At 36.9% G+C, this 8331-nt stretch overlaps 1 protein-coding gene and 1 long non-coding RNA gene across 13 annotated transcripts in view; both read left to right on the top strand.

The window, feature by feature from the left end:
• EMP1 (epithelial membrane protein 1) overlaps nucleotides 1–8331 on the top strand; it is a 278012-nt gene that overhangs the window by 182762 nt on the left and 86919 nt on the right. The window lies entirely within an intron of this gene.
• The window catches only part of LOC138171954 (uncharacterized), an 85998-nt gene that overhangs the window by 43309 nt on the left and 34358 nt on the right, over nucleotides 1–8331 (top strand). For 2 of the 11 annotated variants that reach the window (XR_011171011.1, XR_011171012.1), the window contains exon 2: nucleotides 7279–7442. The exons of the other annotated variants lie outside the window; for them this stretch is intronic. This is a non-coding gene — a long non-coding RNA (uncharacterized lncRNA). The remainder of the gene's footprint in view (nucleotides 1–7278; nucleotides 7443–8331) is intronic. 11 annotated transcript variants of the gene reach the window in all.

Here is an 8331-nt window from a genome sequence, read left to right on the forward strand (position 1 = left end):
GCACCAAATACAGAAATAACAACTTGTATCCAAGCCCTTAACCAAGCAATCGGGAAATATTCATTTCACTTCCAAGAAGTTTGTGTCACAAATGAACTAGTGAAGTCCTTGAATCTTGAGAGTAATCACAAGACCATGTCTGGTTCTTCTCCTCAGCCTCTGGAGGATGGATGATTCTTTGCTGGGCTTGCCCTAGATCCCTTGCAGTTATTCCTCATATTCCCTTATGTGATCAGAATCTATTGCTACACCCCCTCTACCTCTGATCTGCAATCCCAAATCCTGTTCTTCATCCACATGGTGACTTCCAATCTCTCAGCTCCTGAACGCTCTCCCAAGCTGTTACACCTGTACTAGCTATACTTTTCTCCTTTACTCATTTTGACCCTTTAGCGAAACAGTTCAACTCTACATTGTTCTCTTCTCTTGAGTCCCTTGTCATTTTATATTGCTGATTTCACCCTCTCAAGCCTCAGCCTAAGATCACTCTGTTGCCTTCATTCCTACACAGGTGCTATTTAACAAAGCTGGAGAAAATCTGTTGAGATTTTCTCCAGAAAAGCTGGGGAAACTGTGTTGATTGGATCTGTTAAATTTGTTAAATAACCTCAGTTGGGTCCTCATTGTTGCAAGGCAATCCTTCTATATTTCCCTAATTAATTCACTATCCTGCTCACCTCATCAGCTCTTCTAAAACTTTTCATCCTTTCTCAAACCTCCCATGGCTTCCTCTCCCTTATCCTATTAGCTAACCTTGCCTCATATTTTAATGAAATATCAAGGCCATGGTTAACTTCCTCTTGCCCTTTCCTCATCTCATATCATCCAGTTGTCTTCTGCTATTATCTACTCCTTCAAACCTGTCTCACATGATCATGTGCCCTTTCCCTTCTTCAAGATAAACTCCTCTATAAATACAAATGACCCCATTTCATCCAACTGTTTCCATCATCCCTACTCTCTCACTAATCTTCAATCTCTCCCTGTCTAATGGATGCTTCCATACTACCTACAAAAATTCCCGTGTCTTCCCTATCCTCAAAAAAACCCTCCCTTTATCCATTCATTGAGGAAGGGAAGGGGAGGGGAGGTGGGGGAAAGGATTTTTGGAGCTAAATTCCTTAAGAAGGTCTTCAATAATAGGTACCTCCATTTCCTTTCCTCTCATTTTCTCCTCTATAGTCTGATTTCCCATCTCATCATTCAACCAAAATTTCTCTCCAAAGTTACTAATGAAATTGAATTAAAGTGGCTAGAGATATCACATGGAAAAGAAACATGCACCCAATGCAGAGAAAATGTGAAGTAGGCCAGATAACAACCAAACTGAGGAAACTACTACCTTGACTATTAATGACTTACTGGAATACATGAATCAGTCAGTTAATTAATAAACATTTACTAATCATTTACTATATGCCAGGCAAAACCACCTTAAGCCTAGTGTCAGTGTGTAACACAAAGAGTTTGTTTAGATTGGCAAAAACCTACACTTGTGTAAGTATGAGACAGCTAATCAAATCCTTAACGACCTGGCCGAGGTTATCATTATTACATTTAGCTTCACAGAAGTTTCAGTCTAGATGGATGCTTTTCAATCTTGTACTTCTGGTTTCTCCCAGTCATATATCCATAGGTGAGACCATTTAGATACTATTCTTCAGAAAATAATGAGTCAATAAAGTGCCAGAATGATGTTCTCTGCCAATGCCATCTTTTTTCCCTCCTAAAAGCTTCTTCTTAGGAAGCATGGATCTAAATATGGATTGCTCACTGATTACACTATTCTGTTACTACTATGAAGAAGCTGGACTGGTATTAATCACGGAACCCGAGGATGATTGGTTGGACCTGGATTTTGCAGGGTTGCAGTATTATCATACTTGTTTCTTGACACCTAAGACTTCTCTGGGAAGCTACAAATGTACTTTGTAGGAATAATTTGTAAGGGTAGTCCTTCTCACTCAGTTTAATTGGAAAAGGATGCCATGATCACAGGGAGCAAAAATGGCTTGCTATGAAAGAGTATGTTTTCAAAATAGGATAGTGAATAGTAGGAATGGAGTAACATTGTGTTGTTAGAGTATCAACAGAATACTATAAACCTCATTCTCATTTTCAAATGGTTACCAGATCAGAAGAATGCTGTTGATATAATTTACAAAAAAAATTTTTTTAAAGCAAACTATTGACTAAAGGCATACAGGCTTTTTATAATGACTTGGCTTGATAGCGATAATTTCTCTCCCCTGACCCTTAATCATGTAACTTATTACATCCTTGGCTTTTTTCTCCAGTTTCAGCTCATTGTGACCTTTATCACTTCTGACATTATTCTTACGTGTATCATACTATACTTCTATATTTGTTTTTTATTACCCGTCCTTGTTTCAACCTTATAACCTGGGTCTCAAACTTGTGCATCAACATAAGACTTTCCTTATTGTTGGAGAGAGTGATTACTCATCACTCCTGACTTTCATTACAGGTAGAGTTCCAGTCTATTTCTTTCTCTTGCTCTTCAGGTGAGTCTCCATGAAGAGACCTTAGGAACATATATATTCTCTCTTGAAGTTGGAAGCTTTAAGAAAAATCTAAATTGGTTGATGAATTCCATATTCATCTACATTGGCCTCTTTAAAAAATTCTCCTTTTCCTCCTTCATCTCAATTGTTTTTCTTTGTGTCTTCAATTTTTTTTTAAGTTTCTTATCCATCTTGGACTAATTTCTTCTGTAGAATTTTAAGATATGGGATCCTACTACCTATCGCTTTTTTGGGAACCCCTTGAAATTGGCTTTCCTGAAATCTAGGGTACTTGTTAGAATATGCCTGGGTTTCCTGTCCTCTTTTGAACTCTAATATGGTGTTCCCATCACTTACCCTCCAATTCTTCCTGACTAGCGAGTCAAATACAGAATAGCAGTTCTCATTACTTCCCCTACTTTTTAAAGGATGAAATTATGATAAAGTCAAGCCAAGAAATACAATACTGTTTCTGTTTCTATCTCTACTCATTTTCATCCAAATGTTTTCTACTATGATTTCTCACTCTGATTCCTGAATTTCCTTGTATATCTTTGTTTCAAAACACAGCATTACTTCATCTCTACTATCCATTATCTTATTTTGAATAAGCATAACTTATCAGAGCAATATTCCAATTATGGGTCCCAACTCATCAAATCTCATTGATATCTATGAGGTAAAAATTTACCTTATTACTATAGGATCACCATTTCAGGTTGCTCATTTACCTGTATTTTGTGAATTTGTATGTATTCATCTGAATGCATTTTGCTTTATTTTATTTTACTTTTTTTTTTTTACTGTATCCTTTCTTGTATTTTTTTTTCTCCTGTGGATTTCTGGCTGCTTCTGGTCATTTCATTCTTCTTCCTATATTGTTGCTACTTTTTATGGTACCTGGATTAGATACACACTGATAATTTTCCCCTCCTCTTCCTTTTCAATAAAAAAAACTTTTAATGTGGTTAGCAAAACTACTGGCAAATATATTTTCACCACACTTAGGTGTGTTTCAAAAAGGAAGATTTTTTAAGAGGGTGTGAAGGGATCTAGAGATTAACTAAGTCAATCCTTTTCTAGAGGGTCCAGAGGTTGTTATTTGCATAAGTTTGCACAATAAGCAGTAAAGAGCAGAGGTGGTATGTGAGTCCTGGTGATCTACACCAAATCCAATGTTCTTTTCACCCTACCATACTTACTTTACATACTTACCACCCTACCTACTCTCAGGTTTGAACTGCTTGGAGGCATTTTCATAAGAGCAGTGACTTGGGGAGCAGTGTGGGGAGGAGAGTGTTATTAACCAAGAGGAACGTTAAAAGCAATTTTTGTAAGCTTCTTAATTTGAGGGATTTTGGTAACTAATTTTCCTTATTTTATTCACTTTCAATGCCTGTGGCTCTGTTCAAGGTAAAGGGAACTAAGGGAAAACTGATTAGACCTGAAAGAAAAAGCTTTCCTTTTGTAGAATTCATGCTGCCAACCTTTTTTGTTTCTTATCAGGAACAGAAAAATCAGCAGTGGGCCAAGTGAAATAACATAATTTTCTCAAGATGGATGCTGTCCTTGAGCCCTACACCAAAAATACCTGAACAGTAACCAGAAACCATTGCAAATGTCTCCTTTGGTGGAGGAGCAAAAGAGTGCAAAGAGTTGGCAAGAAATAGCAATGACATTTCCCCTTAGGTTACTTTCAGCTAAAATTGCAATAGCTAGTTTGTTCAGTCATTTTTTTAGTCATGTCCGACTCTCGGTGACTCCATTTGGTATTTTCTTGGCAAAAGTAATTTCCTTCTCCAGCTCATTTCACAGATGAGGAAATTGAGGTGAACAGGGTTAAATGATTTACCTGAGGTCACACAGCTAGTAAGTGTTTGAAATTAGATTTGAACTCAGAAAGATGAGTCTTCCTGACTCTAGACATGGCACTCTATACATTGTACCACCTAGCTGCCCCAACTAGTATACTCCCATCCCCCAAATGTGACCTAAATTAAAGCAGTTATTTGCAGCCAATTCTTAGCAAGAAATTTGTAATTCAGGTTCAATTGATGGCAAATTATTATTTCCCTTGAAGCTTAAGTGACCTTGATGACCTTTATGAAATTTTCTTATATAATCAAGTTATTTCTGAAAACCCATAGAATGTCTTAGGAGCAGGAGACTGCAGTTTCATCAGATCCTGCCAACTGGTTTGGTGTTCATCTGGTGTATGCTTTCGGTCATGTGACTAATGTGACTCAAGTCCTGTTTGGTCTATGCATGCTTGGTTATAGGAAACAGAGGAAAGAGGCTTAGGGTCTGCAGGAGCTTTCTGGGAGGACTGTCTTTTAAGGCTATTCCTTAAGATCCCTTCCAACTCTGGTTTACCTGGTTTCCTGCAAACCTTTTCAAATCAATAAAACCAAATTTAGAGAGTTGCAAGTACATCTCATTTATCCAATCCACCCCTCCCTCTGTCTCAAAGTAGGATCACACTCAATTTATAATAGTAAAATAATTGTGATTTTAAGATTTTAAATTCCATTACATCCTCTAGTAACTCATTTCAATATTTAGTGAACCTATCAGCTTTATTTTCTTTTATTTAATCTGAATTCAGATCTATGTGTTTCAGTTATTTAATTTTGCTCTTCTCATAAACTCTAATGTTCCACAGCAATTGAGAAAAAAAATGTCAGCGATATTAAAGCTGCTAAATTTGTTCCATTTTTGTGTGTTGCTACATTCCAGGATGCCTTTTTCCTTCTTCTCTACCAGTCCACAACACTTCTGTCCCTCAAAATATTGTTCGAAATTCCCTTGCTTTATGAACTTTTTCCCTAATGTCTCCCTTCCCCAGTCCCCCACATAGATGAATTCTTTTTTTTTTTTCTTGGAGGGGAGAGGCAGGGCAATTGGGGTTAAGTGATTTGCCCAAGGTCACATGGCTAGTAAGTGTTAAGTGTCTGAGGCTGCATTTGAACTCAGGTCCTTCTGACTCCAGGGCTGGTGCTCTATTCACTGTGCCACCTAGCCACCCCATAAATGAATTCTTTACCTGTGTCTAATGAGGAAATTCACCTACTGAGTTTGCACTATATAGATTAACTTTTAAAAGCATTTTCAAAGCAATCATTTGAAAGTATTTTCCATATGAATGTGACATCACTTCTGAGCTACTCCCCAACTTGCTCTTGTACTTGAGGGTTGGGTCCCTAGGAGGCAGCTCTAATTTGATGAGGTAGAACTCCACACTTCATAAAAGCTAACAGGATTTAGACTTCTTTTTTGCTTTATTCTCCCCCCCCCCCCAACAAATTAAAACCTCTTATTTCTGCTACCAGCCTCCTTCTATGATTATATCAATTGATTTGGCAGTTGGGGAATCAATATCCTACTCCCACACTAAACATCAATATTCATTAATAATATTGTTATATAATTTTCTTTCTCTGTTTTAACCCTCCCAGGTTTAAGTATTTAGAACATATTTGTCTCATAAAAGGATCTTGACAAAAATGTATTTTTTAGCAACGACTGAGAATTAGTCTTTAAATGCTTGCTATAATTTAACTGTAAATCTATTTAGACCATTCCTTTTCTAGCATCCTGACCCCTGCCCCCACCCCCAAATTATGACTTCTTCAACTTCACTTCCTGAAGTTGGATTCTTTAAGGTCTCAACACCATGTTCTATTAATATAGCTATTTCATTAAAAAAAAATAATTATACATTTCTGTAAAATTCCTGGTTATGTGATCATAAAACTATGATTGGTTCTATTAACTTATTTCCTTCTTATGAATTTTTTATTTTTATTAGCTTCATTTTTTATTTTGATAACTTATTTCTCTTTTTTTGGATCATGTTAGCTAAAGTTTTATGAATTCATTAGGCTTTTCAAAACAGCAGCTTTTAGTTTTTCATCATTTCTCGAATCTTTTGTTTTTTTCAGTAGCTTATTTCTCCTCTCTATTTAGTTTAATAATTTGTTGATGCTCTAGTTTTAAAAATTTACATACTAAGCTCATTAATCTGTGCTTTTCCTATCTTGGGAATGCATGTTTTTTTTTTAAATAAGCACAATATTTTCATCCAAGGACTGCATTTAAAACTCCAGAAAATTTGATATATTTTCTTCTTATTATTTTCTTTCACATAGTTGCTGTTTCTGTAACTTGTTCTTTGACCCACTACTTGTTGAGAATGTTATTATCAAGTCTCCCCTTAGATTGACATCTTTTTCTCATGTTCTGCATGTTCCTTGTTATTTTATTAGATTATGACCTAGATAAAGGGGTAGATGGCATGGTTACAGCTCTTGCAGATGACTCAAAGCTGGGAGGGATAGGTAACATTGGATGACAGGTTAATTTATTGAACTTTACTGATTGTAATGTGGTGTTCTTGTCTTTTTCCACTACTCTCTTCCCCTTGCTTTCACTCCCCCTTACATTTCCTCCCTTCCCTTTGATTTTCCTTTCTGCTTTCTCAGTCCTTCTCTGCACAACTCCAGAGAAATCACAATAGCACTTACTGTAAATGCAGAATAGAAATACCTTTATCAGAACTTATTTGCACAGTTTGATAACCTGGGAGGGTAGAGAGATATTATTGCTACTCAAATAAATTCCTTTCTTCTTTAAACACTCAATTTGAATCATAACCTCTTTGTCATATTCTATTGAGGTCAATCTGTTCATAAAACAGCAGATGGAATTACGAGGCAATTTCATTTGATAGTATATATTTTCTGAATTGATTCAGGTCTGACTGGGCAAGAATTACTCTTGAACAAAGTATCAGATAATCAAAGTGCCATGCTGCATGTGGAAACCTGGAGAATGTTGATGGTGAAAACAATTTACAGAGGGTGGGACCTTCTTATTTATGAGGCGTGGGAGTAAATAAAGAACATAAACAGCACAAAGGTAGGTGTAGAAGCTAAATTCCTTTTAGACTTGATTTAATTGTGATATTAGCTATAGCTTAGGTCAACTCGTTGCTTCTGGAATAGGACTTCCTTTAAACAGGATTAGCAGCAGTGAAGCCTTCTATGTGTGTTGGTGCCAACATCAGTGATGGTTCCTTCAAAGGATCAACCACAAAGCAAGAATGACTTAGAAATGTCTTTAAATCCAGTCTCCATTGAATCTTTGGTCCTTTAGTATGTTTGGACAGCCTTATTTTCTAGCTATTGGGTTGAGTCTCCTTCTCCCCCCTGCCCCTCTGCAACCCACACCTCCCCACCCCCTTCTTTGATTCCTTTGGGTAGGGCCTCTGTGTCAAAGCTCTGGGAGAATACAGACAAAAGTTGAACAAGATGGGGAAGCCTGGATGGCTTGAAATCTACATTGTTGGAGAGATTACAGAACTGATGAGATCACGGCTCCAACTGAGTATTTGAATAGGATCCCTTTGATTTTTTTTTTTAATAATCAGTTTTCCCTTATTTTCAGCATCTGCCAAATCATTCACAGAAGATTTTTCCTCTTTTTCTTATTCCAGTTTTATCAAAACAAACCCCAAAACAACCTTCCCCACCCTCCATTAAAAGAATGAATTGTTTGTTAAACTCTGGACCTCTTGCTTTCTAAGTTCACACCCACTGGTCCTCTCTCTCTAAAGTTTATGAAAATTCCATCCTGCAGGATTTGTGTCTCCAATCATAAATCTGTGGGTCAAATTAGGATTTATAAGCTTGGGCAATCTTATCCTTTCTTTCTTTCTCATTACTTCCTCCTTTCTTTACCTACATCTATCCTTCCTTCCTTCCTTCCTTCCTTCCTTCCTTCCTTCCTTCCTTCCTTCCTTCCTTCC

The sequence above is a fragment of the Petaurus breviceps genome, unplaced genomic scaffold (genome assembly GCF_028583685.1).
Source record: "Petaurus breviceps papuanus isolate PSGF00001 unplaced genomic scaffold, PetGlider_PUasm1.0 470, whole genome shotgun sequence".
NCBI lineage: Eukaryota > Metazoa > Chordata > Mammalia > Diprotodontia > Petauridae > Petaurus > Petaurus breviceps.